At 36.7% G+C, this 26,063-nt stretch overlaps 1 protein-coding gene across 3 annotated transcripts in view; it reads left to right on the top strand.

Moving 5' to 3' along the window:
* Window positions 1-456: 456 nt before the first annotated feature.
* Window positions 457-26,063, top strand: part of TTLL7 (tubulin tyrosine ligase like 7) — a 144,588-nt gene continuing 118,981 nt past the window's right edge. For 2 of the 3 annotated variants that reach the window (XM_064588934.1, XM_064588933.1), the window contains exon 1: window positions 458-699. The gene's annotated coding sequence lies outside the window, so the exon portion shown is untranslated. Of the gene's footprint in view, window positions 700-26,063 lie in introns of all 3 variants that reach the window. The other variant, XM_064588935.1, reaches the window with a different exon arrangement.

The following is a 26,063-nucleotide window of genomic DNA, read 5'->3' on the forward strand; positions in this document are numbered from 1 at the left end:
AGGGCTCTGATGCTCCTCTCTGTTTTGTGGTAAGACGTCTAGAGTAAGATATGCACCAGAAGCTGGCGCCATAGGGCCCCACTGTGGAGCAGGAGGAGGTGGCTCGAAGGCAGGGCTCCGGCCAGCGCCCTTTCGCATCTCCCCAGGAGGGGACACCGCCCAGGCGCACCCGTTGCTAGGTCCTCTGTTTGCCGCGTTCTAAAGGAGCCCTGAGCGGAACCAAGGCAAACCCGGAGGGGGTGCCCGGGAAAGCTTAGGGATTGTGTTCGGTCAACAGCCAGGGAGAGCAGCTGCTCCTCTCTCGGTCCCTTTTGCCCCCAAGCCCTCCCGGCGCTCCTGGGAGGCGGAGGGTTCCCCTCGTTCTTGGTTCCTCCCAACCGTCGCCGGCCCTCGGCGCCCTCCGCGGCCGCCCCGCTCCGCACGTCGCGCACCCCCGGCCGCAGCCCGCGAATGGTCTGGCCCGTCGGTAGCCGCCACCCCCTTCGGCCGCGACAGCTGCTCCAGCTGCTCCGGGTGGAGCGCCCGAGCCCCGAGCTGTGGCTGCTTAGGGCGGCGGGCTGGCGGAGGGAGCACCGGACCACCAGCGCAGGCTGCCGGGCCCGGGGGCAACCGCCCGCGGGAAAGCGGGAAGCGGAGGGGCCGCAGAGGGACCGCCTGCAGCCGGGAGGAGAAGACCGGGGCTGGGCTTTCCTCACCCCGGTGAGTACCTGCTGCCCGGATCCTTCCCGACCCCCTTTCACCAACCCCACACCCCCGAGGTATCGGCCCCCACCGGGGACGGTCATTGCTCTGGGGACACTGGCTCCCGCGGGAGCAGCGGAACCGGGAGCTGCTACTGTTAGGACTAATGATTCAGCACCATTCGTGCCCCGAGAGAGATTTGGGCGGAATGGGGGAGGGTGGTGGGGGGGGGGGGGGGACGAGGTCAGTTGCTGTGCTCTCACCTCAGTTTCCAGGCTTCAGAGGTACCACCCAGGCGGGCGGTGTCGGGTGGGGTGAACAAGGAGGCTCCCTGCTGGCTTGTTCCGTAATTCCGTCCTTTTCCCAGAGCATGGTACAAACCTCTGTGAGTGTGCGGTGCAATCTTTAAAGTGTGTCAGGTTAGTGTCTTTTTCCCACAGGCGAGTGAAGTATGGGGCCCTTGTCTATACCTGTCAGTTTCTTTACTTCTTGCTCCGTTGGATACTTAATTCAAGCCATCGTCCACTCAGTTTTTCATTGCATAGCATTCCGCCACTAATGTTGAAATAGAGGCTGTGTCCAAGTAGTCTTGTGTTCAGAGTGGGTTTGCTTGGTCTTGGCATAGGAGGAAAAGATTTAAGGGAGGTAGGAAATAATACTTCCAGAGTCTAGACACTTACTTTTAGGTATATTATTTCATTAAATCATCACGGCAACCCAGAACCAAAGGTGGAAAGTGAGGAGCCTGGAAGTTAAATTACGTGCTCAAGGTCACCGAACAGGAATTTGAATACAAGTCTCCCTGACTCCAAAGCCCATGGATCTTCCACTGTATTACAGAGTTGTATGTCCAAGTGTAAGGGTACATATAGATGGCCCATTAGATATTAAACATAAAATTAATTTTCATAAGTGATCTCAAACAATAGCAACAACCTGTAAACTTTCCGTATATGGAATTGTTGTTCTTTTAGTAAGAAAGGGCTTTGAATTATGTGGAAAAAAAACCCATTTTCTTAGAAAGCGTTTGCCAAAAAATAATATCTGGACAACACTGCAAAGGAGAGCTAGGTCATTGCAGGAGATGTTTAACACATTTTTGGCAGTGATATATGGTGGATGCTCAAATGTTGGAAAAATCAATTAGGAAAGTAAAACAAAACGAAACACGTGGAAATCTTTTTCTTTTTTAAAACTTAATGGAAACATTTGCAATAAGAACAGTTACCTAGTTCATGGGGTGTGTGACTGAACTGTTTTTGTGGGGTGTGTCGTCCCATGATAGGGTGACAGATAAACCCAGACTGATAATGTTATTTGATTCATTTCCACTGTGATGTGGCATAGTAGGTGATAACTCCATTTTACAGACTAAGGAACTGAAATAGAAGGTTCAAGATCATATGGCTAGTAAGTGGTGGCATCTAGACAAGTATTGACTTACAAAAAATATGTGTGTTGTAGCAAAATGTAGTTCTGTACAGTGGGAAACTGCATTGATTTGTTTTTGCTCTGCCCTTCAGAGTTAACAACTATATTGACCTGTGTACTCTTTCTGAAAAAATAACGGATGCTAGGTTTTTCTTTATCTGTTGCTTGGCCATTTGATTTGCCTTCCTTTATGATTTATGTATTCTCCCTTAAGATGTGAAACTCTTGTTGATATCTCCAGAGGCAGGTAGCTATAGTACAAATGCTCATTATCTCTAAGTACTGGAATAGTACTTGATGGCGGATAGGAACATAATCATCTTAGTCTGTCATTTCTAAAGTATTGAACTGTTTACATTGGAGAATTATTAATGAGGATATTGAGAGACTAAAGCCCATTGCCTAAATAAAGCCGTAAAATGGAGGCACAAATTTATATATGTTGTTCACACAAGACTGTGAGAGAAGTAGGATCACGTGATGACCCTTAAATTTGATTTCTAGGAGGTCATTTCTTTTTGTTCTTTATATGGCTGTAGTCTCTATCCTGAACCTCTGTGAGGCATCTTGCAGTCCAGTCTGTTTAACTACAAGGAGGATGGCAGAATTGGTATGAAAAAATAAGCAAAACTACGATCCCACTGCTATTTAAAAAAAAAAAAAAAAAGAAAGTGCATGTCCTAGTGATGGTCAGCGGGAACATTTTAAAACAGAGGCAACACATTTTATTTAGATAACATCACCAAGTGTGAATATAATACCAACCTGGTTTGAGCACTGCATCTTTTCTCACTCTTGTCTCTTTCTGTATATATATATGTATTTGTTGAATGACTACTGTCTGCAGACCATTCAAATTCTTGACTTCAAGGAACTTAAAGTCTAGCTGGGGAGGTATTTACTTACACATGAGTAATTAACAAAATAATTAGAATTGGCCTAATATCAGGAAAAGGTGGTGCTATAAATGCTATATCAACACCTTAAGAAGGACTAATCACAGAGGCTGGTTTCATAACAGAATCAGTAACTCTTCACGGATGGAAGTGAATTCAGTCACTCTGCCAGATGGGAAGGATTTGGATAGGAAAAGACAAAGCCAGACAAGGAGGTTCAGCTAAGTGCTCATATACTGTTTGAATACACAGTGACAAATTGTGAAGAACCTTGCATATCAGGCAGTGAAATCTGCTCCTCATCTGGTAGTCACAGGGAACTAGCAGTGTAGGTTACTAAGCAGGCCAAGTTTCTCTTTTTTTTTTTTTTTAAAGATTTTATTTATTTATTTGAGACAGAGAGAATGAGAGACAGAGAGCATGAGAGGGAGGAGGGTCAGAGGGAGAAGCAGACTCCCTGCTGAGCAGGGAGCCCGATGCGGGACTTGATCCCAGGACTCCAGGATCATGACCTGAGCTGAAGGCAGTCGCTTAACCAACTGAGCCGCCCAGGCGCACGGCCAAGTTTCTCTTTGGCTGGTCTTGCTCATATTCTCCATATACCTTGTTCCAAGTGCCCTTCCAGAAAATGCTATAGTTCCTGGGTACTGATATTAAAAGGATTGTCAACTGAACCCAGGAGTTTTCTACACAAGTAACATTTTTCTACACAAGTAACAAAGAAGCTTGCCTTTTTGAAAGCTTCCCCTTTCTGTTATAAAATTATGAAGTTTGGAAACTATAAGAATATAAAAAGGAAAAAAAAATCACCATACTTGTACTAACTAAAGACAAGCACTATTAATATTTTGATGTGATTTTCATATTTCCTTTCACTCTTTTTTCTGTGCATGGTTTTAATCATGATATATATATTACTTTTTAAAATATTTTTACTTTAAATTTTATAACATTAATTTTCCCTTAATTACAACTGGAAAGTGAACTTTAAAAATATCTACATAATTTTCCATTAGGTAGATGTATGATAATTTCTTAACCATTCCTCAGTGTTGGTATATTTTTGATGATAATAACTAAGACTGTGATGAACATCTTTGTTCATAAATGAAATTTCTGGGTTAAAAAGTATGAAATCTTAGTTCAATTTTTTAAAATTGAGATATAATTAATATATCTCAATATATATCAATATAACATTATATTAGTTTCAGGTGTAACATAGTGATTTGATATTTATATATATTGCAAATGATCACCACACTAAGTCTAGTTAATATCCATCACCACACAGTTACAATGATTTTTTCTTATGATGTGTAGTTTGACTACTTCATGCAACTTTTGAAACTCTGCTGGATTCTGCATGTTCTCTGGACATTACAAATTATAAGATATTGGCGTATTATTAATTATTTACACTCACTCCTGTTTGTGGTTCCTCAGATTACACTTTTTCAGGCAATCTGCTCTTTTGGTTAGAGAAACTATTTGAATTATGGCTACTGGGCAAAATAGATGAAGGGGATTAAGAGGTACAAACTTCCAGTTATAAAATAAATAAAGTCATGGGGTTGTAAAGTACAACATAGGGAATATAGTCAATAATATTATAATGACTTTGTATGGTGACAGACGGTAACTACACTTATTTGGTGTAGTGGTGAGCATTGCATAATGTATAGCATTGTCAAATCACTATGTTTTAGACCTGAAACTAATGGAATATTATATGTCAACTATACTTCAATTAAAAAAAAAAAATCATGGGCAGTGCGAGAAAGGCGGGCAGTTGGGGCCTGAGGAGAGAAGATGTAAATGAAGCTGGAGAGCGTGTTTGGTGAGAGTCGGCAAGAGTTTATAGTCAGAGAAGGGAATATATGATGGACTACATTCTGGTTTTAGCATTGTATTTGTGGACCTCAGTTTCCTCCCCTCCATCCTCCCTTCAGGTATCTACCCCGCCCTTATCTTTCAAACTTCAACTTCTTCCGCCCTCCTGTATCAGATTCCTAGGTCTCCAGCTTCAGTATCCTGGCAATGCAAAGCATATGAACTTGCACTCTGATTTAGAGAATCCGCATAGGTGAGGGTGGGAATTTCAGACCTCCTGCCCGTTCTCAGGAGAAGCCCTGGTTACAAGGTACAAGGGAGTGTGGTGGACATCGACGACTTCTGCCCTCCCTCCCTTGTGTATTGCTAGAGACAGCCTCTGAGAACAGTGGCAGTTGAGAGACACAGAGCATTCCCAGTGTTTCCCGTGGGCATTCAGATGTTTCCTTCCTCTTGTTTCCAGTAACCCTCCACCTTCCCCTTGTTTTCAGTGATCCTCCACTAAAGGAAATTCCCCTGAAGGAGGAGAGAGACTATGCCTCCTTTACCCCAGCACTTGTAGGGACGAGTGCCACTACCTCCTTTGCTTTGGCTGGGCCTCTTACCCCCCAGTTTCTCACCTGTGCTTCCTCTGGATCCCACCCCCATCCTACTTGGAATATCAGAAGCCACTGAGGGGGGCGCCTGGGTGGCTCAGTCGGTTGGGCGGCTGCCTTTGGCTCAGGTCATGATCCCAGGGTCCTGGGATTGAGCCCCGCATCGGGCTCCCTGCTCGGCGGAGAGCCTGCTTCTCCCTTTCCCTCTGCCTGCCGCTCTGCCTACTTGTGCTTTCTCTGTCAAATAAATAAATTAAAAAAACAAAAAAAAGCCACTGAGGCAGGGAGGCCATTAAGGGTCTCTGAGGACCAGTGGAAGGGGAGTCACTGGGATGTGAATGTGCCTTGAGGACACAAGTAGGGAGCATAGGCAGGTTTTATAATGTGCCATTAGTCTTGGGAGACCTGAAAGGAAATGAAAACAGAAGCATCAACTTTACAAATCCACAATAGCCTCCTCCCCCCTTTTATGACCTGACAGATGAATTCTGGTGGAAGCTGGACATCGAGGAAGAATTTGTCCTGTGCTTAGTTGAGACCTATTATTTGAAACAATTTCCTTAAGCTCTTAGAAAGTGGTAAATTTATTTCCATTCCTCTTAGGCATTATCTGTCAAAGTTGAACTGGGCTCAGCCAACAGTTTCCCTAGGGTTAACTTAAAGTTAAAAAACTTAAATTTAAATAGGCTTGCCTATTTTTCTCCACTACCCTTATTTCTGTTAATTCCCATTTGACATTTATTTATTTACACACTCCTGCCCATAGTACACATAGTAGTTGACAAAGCCAAAGTGTTGGGATTGTTTGGGCTCTGGGAAGGTGAGTGATAAAGCTGTTTAACTCTTTTTTTCCTTCACTTTTTACTTGCAAGTGACTGGTTGGCCTATGTTCCTCTGACTCCTTTGAAGGTTTAGAGTTAAGTGGTCAAATGATCACTGGGTCTTCTCCGAGGCTGAGCCAAAGGTCTGAGAACTCCTTCCCTTTGAAATTGATGATATTCTTGATTCACTGGGTACACTGACCCATCCTTATTGTTTGATTTTTTTTAAAATTGTGTTGTGGCTCCTGAGTTTCCAAACTTCTATGTTATTTTGTTCTTCTGCTTAGCCATGTGAAATGAAACATTATGTTTGACAAAGGATTATTTTGAACATTTCTATCTCTTTTACCCACTACTTTGCAAAGTCTGGCCTGTGTCACATCTAATTCAACGAGGTGGCATTAGCTTATTTTTACATAAATTCTCCTTTCTCCTCCATTAGTGTATTTTCGAGAAATGGACTTTTTAAAATAAACTGAGCATTTGTGGATTTGGAAGATGGGTCAGCAGTAATCCAGGCGGCAGCTTCAAGATTATTTTGCGGCTTTTTGTTGGGTTAGAATTTTAGAGCTGCTTAGGTATACCTCTCTTTTAAGGTGGTACCATCTTTCTTTTGTAAGGGAAGTGACGCCACTTAAAAGTTGTTTGTGTAAAATCTGCCTTAATTGATGTGGTTCTAATACTAGGTGTGACTGGTTTTATGATATGGATGGCCATATGTGTGCAGTATTGGTAGGAGAAGTTGGCAGCTATGGATTTAATTTAAATCATTACGTTTGATGGGAAAATATTCATGTGTAATTTTGTCATTATTTAAACTATTTTTCAAGATACTAAATAAATAAAATCTGTAACCATGTGTGATACTCATGGTGATTGCTTAAAAAATCAGGACAATAATTTTAGCACACATCTCGGTTTATATTTAGAATCAGTCAGTCTGCAGTTACCCAACAAATATGTGTGAGCTACTTTGTGGAGATGAACGATATAAATTGGACACTTTCTATAATCAGCTTAATTTACATGAAACGAGACGGGGGCATTTTCATTTACCTTTAGGTTTGATCACATGCAAGATGATAATATTTAGTTACTTAGCATGTCTCAATCTGAATATTAAATATTGTTTCTTCATTTCAACAATATAAAAAATCGAGTGAGAGAGAGGAAAAAAACAAGTATAATTTTTTTTTTTTTTAAAGATTTTATTTATTTATTTGAGACAGAGAGAATGAGAGACAGAGAGCATGAGAGGGAGGAGGGTCAGAGGGAGAAGCAGACTCCCCGCCAAGCAGGGAGCCCGATGCGGGACTCGATCCCGGGACTCCAGGATCATGACCTGAGCCGAAGGCAGTCGCTCAACCGACTGAGCCACCCAGGCGCCCCAAGTATAATTTTCATGCACAATCATAGTAGGATTAAAAATTGATCTACAGCTGTCCCTTTAGATACTAATTTTGACAATAGATGCTAGTATTTACTATTATATGTAAACAAAAGGATGACTTTTATTCATTTAATATAGTTTTAATGGTTTTACTTCTTTTAGGATATTTGAGGAAAAAATAACTTGTCAATTCATTGAATATTTTATTTACTTATTTGTTTGTTTGTTTATTTATTTATTTATATTTTTAAAGTAGCCTCCATGCCCAGTGTGGAGCCCAGTGCAGGGCTTGAACTCATGACACTGAGATCAAGACCTGAGGTGAGACGAAGAGTTGGAAGCTTAACCCTCTTAGTCACTCAGGTGGCCCCACTGAATCCTTTTTAAAATCTCTTGACATCTACATTTAGTGCACATCAGCATCCCCCTTGATCAACACACAAATTTCAACCCATCATTTCTGGAAAATCGAAACAAGTTATTTCTGCAACTTGCTACAAAAATTAAAGGAAAGTAGACATCTTAAATATTAAGGAAAATTTGAAAGGGGGGTAATCAGTGCTTCTTAAAATCAAGTGGACTGTATTTATGTGGAAAAGCTTTTTCACTTGTCAAAAATCAGTGCCAAATGAGTATTTCAGGAAGAAAGAAAAGTTTACTGCTCCATATGTGAGGCGGCTGTCATTTCAGAATAGGAGGCATTTTCTCTTTTAAAAATTTATCTCAGGCATAGAATATGTGATAGCTATTTTTATCCTTAACTAAGGAATTAAAAGTTAAATGTACTCCTCATTGGTTATAGTATAGCATATTTACTTCAATAACATGCTTGAGAGTATATCTGTGAATTTTGTTTTTAGAATCCATAAGGAACGAGAATAAATATAAATATGAAGTAAGGTTACTAAAGTGTAGCTGCTTCCTTTTTTTTTTTTTTTAAGATTTTATTTATTTGTCAGAGAGAGATAGGGCTCAAGCAGGGGAAGCAGGGGGAGTGGCAGACAGAGGAAGAAGCAGGCTCCCCGCTGAGCAGGGAGTCTGATGTGGGACTGGATCCCAGGACTCTGGGATCATAACCTGATCCGAGGCAGATGCTTAACTGACTGAGCCACCCAGGCACCCCTAAAGTGTAGCTTCTACTGGGAATAAAATTAAGCAAATAGACTTAGCAATATTTATGAATACATATATTTAGATCTCCAGATAAAATTACTTAATGGTCCAGTAGTTTTCCTCTCTTTGATATAACTGAGCATATTGTGGTATTATGAAATCGATTATCATGCTTTCTAGAAGAAAAAGTTAATAACATTTTCCTTCAGAGTAGTATGAAAATATTGTGATTTATGTGTTTATTTGGGTGATTTCTGACATTTTGTAGGCATTCCACAAATGCAACATTTTCTTCCACTTAATATTTAGTATTTTTTATATAATTTTGTATTGTGATAAAAAACACATGATATAAAATTTACCATGTTAACCATTTTTAAGTACAGTTGGTAGTGTTAAATATATTTACATTGTTGTGAAACAGATCTTCAGCACTTTCTCATCTTACAAATCTGAAATTCTGTACTCATTAAACAACCTTCCTTTCCCCTTCCCCAAGCCCTTGGTAACCACCATTTTATTTTCTGTTTCTATGTATTTTATTACTTTAGATACTTCATATAGATGAAATCATATAGTATTTGTCTTTTTGTGATTGATTTATTTCACTTAATGTAATGCCCTAAAGGTTCATCCATTTTTTAGTATATGTGAGGATCGCCCTCTCTTTTAAAGCTTAATAATATTCCATTGTATATGTAGACCACATTTTGTTTATCCATTCATCTGTCAATGGGCATTTGGGGTTGCTTTCATCTCTTTGCCACTGAAAATAGTGCTGCTATGAACACAGGTGTGCAAATATCTCTCTGAGACCCTGCTTTCAATTCTTTTAGATGTATACCCAGAAGTGAGATTACTAGATCACGGGGTAGTTCTATTTTTAATTTTTTGGGAAACTTTCATACTGTTTTCCATAGTGGTTACACTATTTTACATTCCCAACAGTGTGTAAGGGTTCTAATTTTCCACACCCTCACCAACACTGCTTATTGATTGATTGATTGTTCTATTGTAGTCATCCTAATGGGTGTGAGGTGATATCTCATTGTGGTTTTGATTTGCATTTCTCTGATGATTAGTGCTACTGAGCATCTTTTCATGTGCCTGTCAGGTGTTTGTATATCATCTTTGGAGATTTGTCTACTTAGGTACTTTGCCCATTTTTTTAATCTGGTTATTGGATTTTTTTTTTGTTTTGAGTTGTTGGGAGTTCTTTCTATATTCTGGATATTAGCCCCTTATCAGATATATGACTTTCTCCTACTCCATAGGTTGCCTTTGCACTCTATTGATTATGTCCTTTAATGTATAAAAAAATTTTTGTTTAATATAGTCCCATTTTTCTATTTTTGCTTTCGTTGCCTATGTAGCATTGATTACTTTTAGCATTTTAAAAGTGTATTGACAGAATTATTTCAAGTTGCTCTTTATTCTTTCCCACCTTATTCTTTAAAGTCCACATGATTATTTTTGAGACTATGTAATTATGATGACTAGTGTAATTATTTAACAAATTAAACTGAATTTTGAAAAAATTTTTTGGAGGAGTCACTTTTTAAAATGTCCAGTGTAAGATTTAATTGCTATAATTTAACCATATGTTAATATGAATTGTTTAAACCTATACTTCAATTTAGGGAGAATTGACATCTTTACTGTGTTCATTCTTCCAATCTGTAAACATGGGATATCTCCAGGATTTGGGTCTTCTTTGATTTCTTTTATTAGCAATTTATAATTTTCATCATACAGATATTACCCATGTTTTGTTAGAATTTTTTTTTAAGATTTTGCCCATTTATTTGTCAGAGAGCGAGCAAGCACAAGTAGGGGAGCGGCAGGCAGAGGGAGAAGCAGGCTCCCTGCTGAGCAAGGAGCCCCATGCCCAACTCGATTCCAGGGCCTGGGAGCAGGACCCGAGCCAAAGGCAGATGCTTAATCAACTGAGCCACCCAGGTGTCCCTTTGTTAGAATTATACCTAATTATTTCATTTTATTTGGAGCAACTGATAATGACATTCATTTTAATTTGTTTCCATTTTTTTGTTGTCAGTATGTAGAAATGCAATTGGTTTTTGTGTATTGATCTTGTATCCTGAAACCTTACTGAAGTCACGTTTTGGATCTAGGATTGTAGATCCTTTGAGAATTTTTTTTTCTTTATCATCTGCAAACCAAGACAATTTTTTTCTTTACAGTCTGTTAAAATTAAAATAAATCTTTAATTGTTTTTCTTGCCTTATTGCAAGTGCTAGGAATTCTAGTATTGTGCCAAATAAGAATGGTGAGAGTGAACATCCTTGCCTTGTTCATGATCTTAGAGGAAAATTATTCAGTCTTTTACTATTAAGTATGATGTTAGCTGTAGGTTTTTTTTTTTTTGTAGATGTTCTTTATTAGGTTGAGAAGATTCCCTTTCTGTTTCTAGTGTACTGGTACTTTTCATCCTGAATGGAGATCAAATTACATCAAATTTCTTTTTGCATTAATTGATGTGGACATACGATTTTTTCCTTAACCTCTTGATATGGTGGATTACATTGATTAATTTTTGAATATTGAATGAACCTTGTGCACATGGTATAAATCCTTTTTGGTCATATAAGCACATCACACACACATATGTTGCATTCAATTTGCAAAAATTTTGTTAAAGATTTTTGCATTTAACTTCATGAGGGATATTGGTTTGTAGTTTCCTTTCTGTTGTGCTTTCTTTATTTGGTTCTGGTTGTTAGAATACTACCAGCCTCATGTGGTACTAAGAAATTACAGTTTGTTGAATTTGGGTGTTGTGGCAAATTCAAATATCCATAATTACCTGAGCAGGCTATTACAATACTTCTTTTTCCAACTACATATCTCTGTGCGGCCAAATTTTTTCATATACTTCCAACAAAAACAACTTCTCAGAATAAATGCAGAAGTGGATAAGAGAATCTGTGCTCTATGAAGCAAGATATTAAAGAGATTTTTAAAAGTACAAAGCACCGCTCATTTCTTTTTTTAAAAAAAAATTATCGTTATTTAAAAATAAAATGTTTTTGTTAATACATAATGGGTTTCAACATATATCCATTTTAGTTTCTAATAGGGTAAATATTAATAGCTATAACCTACAAAAACTAAAAGTCAACAAAATTTAAAGAGTGTGAAGAGTTCCAACACCAAAAAAATTTGAGAATCACTACTGAGACAACCAAGACAAGGAGAAAAGTGAAGCCAAAGCCATGGGCATGTGCATCTCAAACTGGCATTGGTTTTACCAAGTTGTTCCATGTGCTTGTTTTCCTTTTTCTCCACTAATACTTTTATTTCACTAAAGATGCTTTTTTTCCTCCACACTGATTCACCCATATGTAGTCCTTTCCCCTGGGATAAATATGATAAAAAGACCGATAGAACCTTACAATGCAATCTTTATGAAATGAAATCCCTCAAAATTATCCCCATTCTAACTTTAATAAACCCACATATAGATATATGACTATATTTTAAGTTATAAGTTATAATAAATAGAATTACAATATTAATTCAGTGATTGCTTATGCAAGGAAGAAATAATTTAAAATATTTTGTCAAGAATTGACTCAAAGATAGTATAGGAAATATTTGAATTACTGTCCTTTGATTTTGAGTATTATAAATGGCTTTTCTTTTATACTTTTCCCCAGTACTTTATTGAATATAACTTATATATTGTATAATGTACAACTTGGTGAGTTTTTACAAGATTTTGGTAATTAGCATTTGAAGATTTGTAATAGGATGAACATATAAGATGAGATTTTCAAATCTGAGAATATCAATGAAGAAAAAAAAGAAGAAATGAGCTAGGAGAAACATTAGCTCACAAAATCCATGTTTGAAATCCTGTATGTATATTAGAGCTGGGCACACACTTAATTTTGAGTTTTCTAACTTCCAGGCAAAGAGGAAAACATGAAAAATTTAATGATTGAAAAGCTCATCCATGAGAAAAACAAACCAGTTGCCTAAGAGGAACAAAGTTGTTCCTGTCTAGAATCCAGAATGAAATTTCTCCTATAGTTTATTTAAAAGTGGATTCAGTATATAGTGTAATACAGTTTCCTCAACACCCTTAACACTGAAAGTCAGCAGGATTCATTGGGCTATTTTTTATAATGTCCTTCATCTAGACCCATGGTGTGGATCTCTGTCTTTGGGGGAAATAACCTCTCAAGATCTGATTATTTTCTTCTCTAACATGAGAATAACATCTACCTTGGTAAAGACTGTATGTGCTCAATAAATAACTACTCTTTTTCTTAAAGCAGTTCTGTTAGGGTGGCTGTGACCAGCCATGTGGTGTGGCCCAGGTACATAGCTCTCTGATAACTGGCTTCATTCATGAATGGATGGTATAGTGTCTCAAAGAATGAAAGTTCTGCATATCTTTTAGGAATTTCTTCATGCATATTATTTTGAGGGGCAGTGCATTTGAGGCTTTATTCCCTCAAATTAATTTGTTGTCAGTCAAGTAAAGAATCCCATGATTTGAGAGTCTGGTGGGCTGAGTGACAGGAGTTTACCAAGTCTCTGTTACCTAAGTAGAAGGCTATTACAGCTCTGCACTAAAGTAGACTAAAGGAATGACCCTAGACTAATTTTAAAACTTCCTCCGAAGTCAGTTTTGCACCATAGAAGAGTGGATGGTGGAAGTCCCAGATGTATGACATGGAATGTGGCCCCAAATGCTTTTTGAAGGTGGCACAGCCTTCGGTACAAATAAAAGACGTGGGACTACCACTTCCACCTCTCTTACAGAGAAATGTCATTTTTTTTTCTTCAGACCAAAATATTTTTTCTAGAGTGTTTTTTAAGCCATCGGTCAAGTCTCTATAGAGGGAGGCTGAAAACCAAATTGTTGGGGGTTGGTAAATTCTCACTTAGTAAAAGTTGAATTAGGCCCTAGACTTTTTGAACAGAGCAGTAAAACTAGCTTGTAGTAATTTTGCAAGCATTCCAGAAGGTTAGTTTTCTTCCTTAGTAGTCTTTTGAAATCAACTATCAAAACGATGTAATCGGTGTTTGATTTTTTTTTAAATCTTTTGAGTCTTTTTCTTTTTTTAATTTTTTATTCTTGTGTTAATCCCCATACATTACATCATTAGTTTTAGATGAAGTGTTCCATGATTCATTGTTTGTGCACAACACCCAGTGCTCCATGCAGAACGTGCCCTCCTCAATACCCACCACCAGGCTAACCCATCCTCCCACCCCCCTCCCCTCTAGAACCCTGATGGACTCTGAAAATCTTCTGAGTCTTTAGTATACTAGAGTAGAATTTTCTTTCAGTAGTAATCCCTCGAGAATGCCTTAAGCAAGTCCTACAGTCTGTATCCATTTTCTACATCATTAAAAACCCTTCTGGGGCTACCCACAAGGACTAACAGATTCACTGTGGTGGTCTGCAGGCTTCCGAGGCTGGAGCACACGCTCTCCTCTCTGCTTCAGTGAAAGGCGCAGATCTTTCTTGTCCAAACTAATTTAGTAGGAAAGTCATGGTCTTAGGTTCGAATTAGGTACTTTTAATATGTGTTGAACTAAAGAATGAATTAGGATCAAGTTTATATCCTAGCCCCCATAACTGTTTTGAAATTATAAGCAACTAATTTGATAATAACATAGCCAAATGTCTTTCATATGAGAAATTTCCATTTTCATCACTGCCAGATTAGAATGTCCAGGTTTACATAAAGGCTCATTTATTTACAATATATATGTATTGTTTATTTATAATATACACATACTATAATTCTATTATATATTTATATAACTATTAGTTATTAATAATTAAAATTAGCTATTAATAATCACTAATATATAGTATTATATGTTATATGTTATAATAAAATAAATTTTAGTTCTCATTTACTTCTCCTGCAAATATGAAAACACCTCTTGCTTTCTTGGAATGCTTTCTGGTATACTTTTGATTTAAACTGATCCCTAAAAAATGAGTTATAAAATGAATTACAAGTCAATTATAAAAATATTGAAAGATTGAAGATTAGATTTATGCCACCTATTTATTAATCTTGCTTTCATGGTTGGATTTGTAGTTTCTCATAGGAAAGCTAGATGAATGTTTGATTTTTGGCAAAGAGCATTTCTTCTCTATGATATGTAAAATCTCCAGTATGGCATTTTAAAGAGTGATTAAGGGGAACAATCTTTTCTTTTCTCTTCTCTTCTCTTCTCTTCCCTTTCCTTCCTTCCTTCTTTCCTTTCCTTTCCTTTCTTTTCTTTTTCTTTCATTCTTTCTTTCTTTCTGTCTATAATTTATCTGTCTCATTTGAGTTTTGGATATGGTTTTGGTTTAGGGTCCCTTGGTTGGGTTGCATCCTTTAATTGGTGGGTTCTTGTCTGAGGAGCCAGCTAAATGGACTGGGAAGCTGAGAAAGAAGAGCTGTTTTGGTTCATACAGCCCCCCTGGGCACATTTGTAACTCAATCTCCCTTTCTGACTGGTGTCTGCATTATTTTTTATCCTGATGGCCTGCTTAAGCAGTTGCCTCAGATTCCATAATAGATGAAGGGTTATTATTTTAACTCTATGATGTTTAGGTAAATAGTTTGTAGGTGAGATAAATGTTATATAAAATCTAATGCACCAAAATGAAGAAAATAAGAAATTCATTGTTTTGTTATAGGCTACCTAGAGGGAGTTTTATTTAAAGTACTAACTTAAATATTTAGCATAGTATAGATGAAATCGTCACACAACTCTTGTTAATGGAATTAAATGAATAAGGAAAACATTGTTGTATCCTAAAAACATTCGTAAGTTGTCCAACCTTAGGACCACGGTATAGTTATTAAATTAATAAATAAATTAAATAAGTTAATAAATAGAAATTATTAATTGTACCTTCCTCCACCTCTTTTTCTGGCCCCAAAGTATCACATTTGAGTTAAGATTCAAATGTAGCAAACTCTAAGTTATGTCTACTTATAGTCCTCCTATCTGTGCTCTAAGAGGAAATACTTGGCTTATGGCCAATTCTTCACCCTCTTTGGGCATCATCAGAGCTGTGGATGCTGCAGCCTGTTTCTTCCCGAAATGAATCAGCGATGCTGTCTGCCGGTCAGCTCCAGCCACGGCTGGCTGTTGACTCTAATAGTTGGGCGCATAATGTTATGTGAAGCTGCATAATGTAGAAGATCGTAGAGCCATTTAATTTGGGCCCAAAATTTGAAACAAAGAAATGGTATGTGGTTTTCTTTTTCACATTTTAAGATTGCATAAAATTATAAAATTTGAAGGTTAACTTTGCAGAAAGACTGGCAGAATTTTTCACATGGATTACTGAAATAGATTTTTATGGAGCATGCTCTCTGGCATTCTTCCAATTTTAATTTTCATTTCTATCCTATTATAACTTCAAATAACTTTCTCCTAATGCTGAATAAATTTTAGTTCTAATTTATTTAAATTTATATGTTGTTTCCACAGCTACTTGGTACTTACTAGATATAGTGAATGATAGCTATTAAAAGTCTTAATTATTCAGAATATTGTGACGATATTTGACTTTTGACTGGTCAGGAATATAAAATATTAAACTCATATGTTTGCATATTTGTATACATATATTTGTATATGTGTATATATAATATTTATTTTTAAAATAACTTCTTGAATGATTAAATAGTCCCAATATTTCAATAAAGTCAAGAAATGGGGAAGACTTAAGATGCCTTTATTTAGATGAATATAGATGATAAAAACTTTGATGGAGTTAAGATCGAGAGAGAATAATTTTTTTTTGTTTCCTTTAGATTTGCATTTTAGTAAAAATATTTTTTCCTCTTATCATTCGTAAAATGGAAACAAATCACAACTTATTTAGCATATTTTATTTGGTAAGTATTCAATAAATCTATTTTAATTTAATTTAATAGCAAGTATAGAAATAGGAATTGGAGAAGGTGATTTAATATTAAAATGGATAAGAGAGTAGGCTGGTATAAACAATGTAAGCTCATCCAGTAGAACTAATTCAAAGTTTGTCTTCTTCTTTGATGTAGGCTTTGGCAGAGAAGAGTATCATCTAGACTAGGTGTGGATAAGCCAGATATTAAGGTAGCTCTAGTGCTAATTTGTGATTATTCAGAAAGATAGAAGATGTGATTCATTCTTAATTTATATTTTGTATCATTAAAATTTCATGAGTAAAATAATAGAGAGCTGCTGTCCCTAATTGTAAAAAAAAAAAAATTAAGCTACACTGTATATCAGGCTCTGTGTTTTGTTCATATTTCTGAGAATGAGAGACACTGCCCTTTTTAAATCAAATACTTTAAAAATATGATACAGTGTGGTAGATGTTGTTAACAGTGGTGATACACCAAAGAACAGTTAATTCTGCCTAGGAGACAGAAGGAAAGGAGGGGACAACTAAGATGTGGTTTGAATGCTGGGTAGCAAAGGAAGACATTCTAGGATTAAAGAAAAACATAAGTGTACACAAATCAGAAGACAAATTACAGGGGTACCTGGCTGGCTCAGTCGTGGGGCGTGTGGCTCTTGATCTAGGGCTTATGAGTTTGAGCCCCACATTAGGTGTAGAGATTACTTAAAAATAAAATCTTGAAAAAAAGGAAAATGAATAATATTTTCAGGATTGTCTTTTTATCCTATGATTTTATCCCTACTTAGAATAACTTTCAAACATATTTGGCTGCAACTCATGGTAAGAAATATGATTTACTACTTGCCATAGTACACACACACACACACACACAGAAATAAAAGTTTCAAGACTCAGTACTTACAGTTAGTACTTTTTCTATTACATGCAATGCAGTCTGGCACGGTTACATTTTTATCTGTTCTATTATTTAATTTAAAAATGCTATTGAATCTCGCTGAATTGATTTCATGACCTTCTGTGGGTCCAGGTTTGAAAGGAAAACAAAAACAAAAACCTGTACCAGAGCTCAGAATTCATAAGGAGGCCCCTTTAATACCACTGTGCAGATTTGCAAAGCAACTAGTTGATTTTTTTTCTCAGCAGAGTTTGAAGATTGTAAGAAACTGACTGATGGCTTTGGAATATTTACAGTTCAGAAGGCAGCATGGTATAGTGCAAAGGTTTTGAGAGTTGAACAGATATAGGTCTTTGGCAAGTTACTGTATCTCTCTGAGTCTCAGTTTTCTGCTTTGTAAAATGGAATTAATAATACAATCTATGAGGACTAAATGAAATAACGTATCTATTTAAACAGCAGTTCTCAAACTTGGCTGTACATTTAAATCACACGGGAGCTTTAGCAAATTTCTGTGCCCAGGCTGCATCCCAAACCAATTAAATTGGAATGTTTGGGGCTGGGACCCATCCATCAGTATTTGTTTTTTTCTTTCGAAACTTAATGCTTCCTGAATAGCAACTCTCCATATGCCCCTCCCTCCATGTCTTGGCAACCACCATTCCACTTTGTGTTTCTCCTTGTTTGGCTTTTTAAGATACTTTGTAAAGATGGTACCATGAAATATTTGTCCTTCGGTGACTGGTTTATTTCACCTAACATAATGTCCTCAGAGTTCATTTGTATTGTCATATATGGCAAGATTTCTTTATTTTTTAAAGCTGAATAATCATTTGTATGTATACATCACATTCTTTTATCCACTCACCCACTGATGGAACTTCAGGTTGTTTCCACATCTTGGCTTTTGTGAATCATGCCTGCAGTGAATATGGGAGTGCAAATATCTCTTTGTTGTAACCCTGATTTATTTTATTTTTTTAAAGTTTTTATTTAAATTCCAGTTAGTTAACATACAGTGTAATATTATGTAACTTTGATTTAAATTATTTTAGGTAAATACTCAGAAGTGGAACTGCTGGATCATGGGGTAGTTCTCTTTTTAACTTTTTGAGGAATCTCCATACTGTTTTTCACAGTGGTTGTACCATTTTATATACCCAGCAACATCATGCAAGAATTCCAACTTTTCTTCATCCTCACCAATATTGGCTATCTTTTTTTTTTTTTTATAATAGCCATCCTGATAGATGATATCTCTTTGTGGCTTTCATTTGCATTTCTCTGATAATTAGTGATGTCGAGCATCTTTTCTTATACCTGTTGGCCATTTGCCTGTCTTCCTTGGAGAAATGTCTGTTCAAGTCCTTTGCTTGCTTGCTTGCTTGCTTGCTTATTTATTTATTTATTTATTTATTTATTTATTTATTTATTTATATTTAAATTTTGGTTAGTGTACATACAGTGCAATATTGGTTTCTGGAGTAGAATTCAGTGATTCACTTACAACACCCAGTGCTCATCACAACAAGTGCCCTTTTTAATACCCATCACCCATCTAGCCCATCCCCCACCCATGTCCATCCATCAACCCTTATTTTGTTCTCTATTGTTAAGAGTTTCTTAAGGTTTGTTTCCCTCTCCATTTTTTCTTTTCCCCCATCCCATATGTTCATCTGTTTTCTTTCTTAAATTCTACATATGAGTGAGACCGTATGGTATTTGTCTTTCTCCGACTGACTTATTTCACTTGGTATAATACATTCTAGCTCCAAAATTGCCTTTCTCTGACTGATTTATTTCACTTAGCATAATACACTCTAGTCCCACCCATGTCATTGCAAATGGCAATATTTCATTTTTTTGATGGCTGAGTAATATTCCATTGTATATATATGTCACATCTTTTTTATCTATTCATCAGTCTATGGACATTTGGGCTCTCTCCATGGTTTGACTCTTGTTGATAATGCTGCTATAAACATCAGGGTACTCCTTCAAGTCTGTATTTTTGTATCCCTTGGGTAAGTACTTAGTACTGCAATTGCTGGATAGCTCTATTTTTAACTTTTTGAGGAACCTCCGTACTGTTTTCCAGAGTGGCTGCACCAGTTTGCATTCCCACCAACAGTGCAAGAGGATTCCCCTTTCTCTGCATCCTCTCCAGCACCTGTTGTTTCTTGTGTTGTTGATTTTTCCTTTGCTCATTTTTATTTTATTTTCATTTAATTTTTAAAAGATTTTATTTATTTATTTTAGAGAGAGATAAGGAGAGAGTGCAAGTAGGGGGAGGGGTAGAGGGAGAAGAAGAGAATCTCAAGCAGACTCCACGCTGAGCACAGAGCCCGACGCAGGGCTTGATCTCAGGACCTGAGCCAAAATCAAAAGTTGGACGCTTAACTAACTGAGCCACCCAAGCCTCTCCTTTGCTCATTTTTAAATTGGTTTATTATTATTTTTTTTTTGCTATTGAGTTGAAGGAGTTTCTTATAAGATATATGGTTTGCAAATATTTTCGCTCATTCTGTAGGTGGTCTTTTCACTTTTTTTATTGTTTCATTTGCTGTGCAGAAGCTTTTTAGTTTGGTGTAGTCCCACTTTGTCCATCTTTGCTTTTGTTGCCTGTGCTTTTGGTGTCATATCCAAGAAATTATTGCCAAGGCCACTGTCATGAAGCATTCCCCCTCTGTTTTCTTTCAGGAATTTTCCAGTTTCAGGTCTTACATTTAAGTCTTTAATCCACTTTGAGTTGATTTTTAATGTATTGTGTAAGATTAGGGTCCAGTTTCATTCTTTTGCATGCAGATATCCAGTTTTCCCATCACCATTTGTTGAAGAGACTATACTTTCCCATCATTTATTCTTGGAATCCTTGTTGGAGATAAGTTTACTGTATTTACATGGCTTTATTTCTGGATTTCCTGTTGTTCTAGTGGTCTGTATGTCTATCTTTATGCCAATATACTGTTTTCATTACTCTAACTTTGTAACATATTTTGAAATCAGGAAGTGTGATGCCTTCAGCTTTGTTGTTTTTAAAGTTGTTTTGTTTTTTTGGGGTCCTTTATAATTTCATATGCATTTTAGGATTGTTTTTCCTATTTCTGTAAAAAGTGCCTTTGGGATTTTGCTAGGGATTACACTGAATCTGTAAATCATTTTGGGTAGTATGGACATTTAACAGTATTAATTCTTGCATTCTATAAACATGGGATGTCTTTCCATTTGTGTCCTCTTTAATTTCTTTCATCAATGTTTTGTAGTTTTCAGTTTTTCACACCCTCAGTTAAGTTTATTCCTAAGTATTTTACAGGCATTGATATTTTTTAAAGCTCCTCTGATGCAGTCTATGTTGAAATGCCTAATTGTAAAGCTATAGTGCAATATGTGGGGCATGGTAGATGTTTGCATCATGTCTGGTTTCCTTGGTTAATAATATCAACAATTATGATTGTAACTAACTTTTTTGTGGTGCTTACTGTGTTTTAGGCAATATGCTAAACACTTTTCATATCATGTAGAAAATACTTGCTTTGTTTTCTTATTGTTCTGTCAAATAATAGACTACCATATGGCTGACATAAAAAGGAAGAGCACTTGCTTATTAGAGAGGAAATGGCTACTTTTATCATCAGGAGCTCAGTTACCCAGGTAATTATTTCAATGAATTACAGAGTTAGCTTTCATTGAACTGCCTCAAAAATATAGATTGAATACTTTAAAGTAATTTTAAATTAAAGTTTAAACTTTACACAATGACTTGTAGGGTAGGTATAACAGAGAATTTGTTATGATAAATACCTCAAATATGTAACAATCCTAATTTTAGTGGAAGTATATTGATATGATGTAGTAGATTTTATCTGGTATATATTTTCTAGATTGTACAAAGAAGTGAGTGTTAACCTACAGATGCTTCTGCCATGTTATCATTCATTTGACACCAATATCTGTTAGGCTTAATGTCATGATGACAAGAACATTTTTCATGTTTGTTAACAAGGTCAGTATTTTCCAATGTATGAAGTAGATATATTTAGGAATCTGCTGGTATGCTGCTTGCTTTTGTTGTTTGTTTTGATTTGGATTTTAGAAAGCTTATTATATTTATTTTGCAATACAAGTTTCTATAGTAACTGCTTTAAAAAGAACATCTAAATTACTGCTTTATTTCAAATATATAATTTGTTCTTTTTCTTTGCATTTAAATAAAAATTTACTCATTGTTATTGTAATCTTTAGTTTGCTTCTTGGTTTTCAATAATAGCTTTTATAATGGTGACTGAGAAAGCATTTTTTAAAAACTGTATTTGTAAAAAAAAAAGGGAAGCATTCTTTTTTCAGGATGTATGTGTTTTTTACATTTAGCACATCTTAAAGTAACAACAAACCATTTCTTCTGTCAAGTAAATAGGTTTGTAAATTGCTACATCAACTCTGCGTAGATGAAATGCATGCTTATCTTATTTTTTCCTTTGTGCATTTTCTTTCACCCTATTAATTATTAAATCATTTGTCGGGTGCGTATAGACTTAAATTTAAATGAGTTAATAAATGTAAAGTTCTTAGAGTAGTGCTTGGTGCTTATTAAGCATTTAGTACATGTTATTCATTGTCCAGTGCCAGTGACTTACAGAAATGCATAATCCAAAATTGTACTATGGTAGAGTCAGATATTTGAAAAGGAAATTAAAGAATTTTAAGTTTTGTGACTAAGAATAAAAGTTGCTATTCCTGCTTGTCAGTGCACTTGAAAATGAAATGCTTGGTAAGCCAACAGGCATCATATATTCAAAATTGAAATTAGATATATTTAATGTTGAAACATCTGATTCCAGGAGGAGAAATTAGCTTTTAGAGGCTTTACAGATAATTTAGTTTAAAAAGCTTTGCTATTAAGAATATTAAGAAAATTGAAGAATTTTAAGCCTAAAGAAGTGCTTAATCCTTTACATTGTTAGCCTTTGTAGACACAAGATTAAATTCACTCAAAAGCAATAGAACAGTTTGGAGGTAAAATATTAGTAGAGAATGGAAGAACATTTTCTTCTTGTAGGTTTCTTGATTGTAGGTTTTGAATGAATGAAGGATTGTTTCTAGGGCATTCCAATATGATAAAACCCAAGCTAGGAATAATTGACTTAGATTGGATTCTAGAATTTGTGAGAAGTATCTAAACTGTTGAGTTGAGTTTTACGAAGACTGACATGTGTTGTCAATGTGATTATCTGCCCTGTCGTCTTATTTTGCTGTCATCATTCTCAAATTATCTCCTTTGACATTGTGGAACTATAAGAATCTCTTGTGACTGAAAATTGAAATACAGAATGTGTCACACAGATAGGTTTTTAGGACAGCTTTGTCAGAGGCCATGTGATTTACTTAGGATTAATGACTAAGCATATTGTGTAGAGGCTAATGAAATCATACTTTCCTATGCGACTGAAAAAGCTGGCTTGATTTTGCTAGGAAGGAAAATTTAACTTTCAACCCTTCCCTCCCACCTTCTTTGTTTCACTTTCCTTCCTTACTCTTTTTCTTTCTTCTTCCTTCCTTCTCCTTATGAAAAATTAGCTGCATCCTTTGAAAAACTTTTTCATATAAATATGGTATGATATACATTTTTCCCCATTCCCTTTTTTTTTAAAGTATTTTTATTTATTTGACAGAGAGAGAGAGAGAGACAGTGAGAGAGTGAACACAAGTAGGGGGACTGGGAGAGGGAGAAGCAGGCTTCCCGTTGAGCAGGGAGAGCAGGGAGCCCAATGTGGGGCTCGATCCCAGGACTCTGGGATCATGACCCAAGCCAAAGGCAGACATCCAATGACTGAGCTACCCAGGCGCCCTCCCCATTCCCTTTTACTATGAGTTTGAAATATGTTTAAATGATCCCAGTAAAAAATAAGCCATGGCATTGTTGGTCATTAGCATACAACTGTGTGTTGTTTAAAGTGCTGTGCTATGTCTTCCCATCACCTTTATTGATTTCTAAAATGAAAATAGTGCTCATAGAGAGTTTACTGTGGAGATCAGTCGTGATTGGAGATTTGGTAAATCTGAATGTGGATCACAGTATAGGGATAAATTTGGGGCCTGGTGCAAGGAGGTAGAGGGATCAAGTTTTTAAAAAAACAATGAACTTGGTGTTGGATCTGTGTTCTAGCTGTAGCTGGTACCTTGTATGGCCTTAGGCAAGTTAACTAACTTCTTAAATATGAGCTTCTTCATTTGTCACATGAAAAAATAAATAGTCCTATTAAACTGGTCTTATAGTGCTGTGAAGGGCAAAGAGATTAAGAGAATGAATGCCTGAGTAAAACTGTTCTTTGCACATAAATGGAAGGATATGAGTCTTACCACTTATAGCAATGTAATTTCATCTATTCATATGCAAAATGAGGATGATAATAGTACTACTCTCAAAGTGTTTTTGTAAGTTTTATATGAGATAATCTACATAAAGCATTTAACATAATGCTTGGCACAGAGCAAGTATTCATTCATTCATTCACTTATTCAACAAATATTTACTGAGTATTTACCATGTCCCAGGTGCTCTTCTGGGTTCTTGGAATACACCTGTGAGCAGAATCAAATAAAGTCCCTGTTCTTTGCAAGTTTTTAGGTGAATGAGATAGAATTAATTAAAAATAAATGTAAAAAAGCTATAATAAATGCTATAAAGGAAAGGTACCTGATGCTGTGAGAATAATGTCAGGGAAGGTGGGCTCTAACTAGGCAAAGGCCAGGGACAGGTGGGGGTGGATTCCAGTCAGAAAAAATAGCATGTATAAAGTCTATGTAGTGGGTCTATGCAGTGGGTAGTTATGACACAGAGAAAGTGGCTAAGAATCAAGCTGGAAAGACAGGCAGGCTAGTAGACACATATCTGTTAGGGGTTCCATTAGGGAAGCAGAATCACTAAGAGTGATATGGAATAAGACATTTATGATAGGGATAAGAAGTTTATAGAGGGCTTGTATCTTGTATCTGGTGGTGGGTCAGCAGGGTTAGCAATCAGAAGGAACAACTGAGATGAACTAGATCCCACTAGAATAAATTGAAACCCCTAAGAACAAACTAGAGCCTGTACCTGACTCTTGCCCTCTCCAGTCTTGACAATGGGGCTGTCCTCCAGAAAGAGCTGGTATTATTTGCCAAGAGCTTCACATGTGCCTGGTCCAGGGAAGCTAGATGGGCCAGGATTCAGAAACCTGAAGGTCTGGCAAGGAGCTGGAGTAGCTGTAGGCTCAGATGCTTCCTATGTCAACAAGGGGAGCAGACAGATCAGTGTCAACATGTACAAGCAAACAGTGTGTGGTGCCTTATACTGACCCTCAGAGCACAATGCCTATGGCTTTACTCAAAATTGCATGCAGATTTCTTTTTGGCTAACTAACCTGGAACTAATTTCTAGGAAATATTGTTAGCTTAGTTAAATTGACTAGTACCAAGGGCTTTTTTGGAAAGGTCTTTTTTGGCCATGAGTGGGCTTTTGAATTTTATCAGATGAGCATTTTTTGGAAAGCTATTAAAGGAGTTTAAGCCAGCTAGGGTAGTGGGGGGAAGGGAAATGGGAGAGTAACATGACATGATTTATGATTAGATTTGCATTTTTTTGAATTGAAGTGTAGTTGACACAGTCTTACATAAGTTTCAGGTATGCAACATAGTGATTTGAGGACAACTTTATATATTATGCTATGCTCACAAGTGTATGTCACCATACAGTGCTATTATGTTACTATTGATTGTATTCCTTATGCTATATCTTTCATCCCCGTGAATTACTCAATCCATAACTGAAAGCCTGTATCTCCCACTCCTTTTCTGCTCACCTCCACCCCCTCCCCTCTGGCAACCACCAGTTTGTTCTCTGTATTTATGGGTCTGTTTCTACTTAGTTCATTTGTTTTGTTTTTTAGATACCACATACAAGTGAAATCATATGGTGTTTGTCTTTCTCTGACTTATTTCACTTTGCACAATACCCTCTAGGCTCATCCATATTGTTGCAAATGGCAAGATCTCATTCTTTTTTATGGCTGAGTAATATTCCATTGTGTGTGTATATTTTTTGGAATCTATACTGTAGAAAGTGGATTGCAGGGGACTCAGAGTGGATATCAGTACATCTATTAGGAACCTAGTGCAGTGGTCCAAATGAGAGATTGATGGCAACTAGAACTAGATGTGGAGATTAAGGGGATTGTAACAAGTAGATGGATTCCAGAGATAGTCAGAGGATAAAGAAAACAGGACTTAAGGATGGAATTACTAGGGGTTGAGGGAGAGGAAGGTGCCAAGATTATGAGTTTGGTTTGGATATTTTGAGTTTTTGGTGGCATTGAGAATATCCAGGTGGAAGTGTTCAGTAAGCAGTTGATATTAACATTAGTCATTGCTGTAGTCATAGATGTATCAGTAGTAGTTGTTAATGTTTTCATAGTTGGCTTAGTTTCTGGGAGCCTGAAACCATTTCTGATTTGTTATGGGTATTCAGA

This window comes from Mirounga angustirostris, unplaced genomic scaffold (genome assembly GCF_029215605.1).
Source record: "Mirounga angustirostris isolate CCGP_5_RB_7025 unplaced genomic scaffold, mMirAng1.0.hap1 SCAF_4, whole genome shotgun sequence".
Taxonomy (NCBI): domain Eukaryota; kingdom Metazoa; phylum Chordata; class Mammalia; order Carnivora; family Phocidae; genus Mirounga; species Mirounga angustirostris.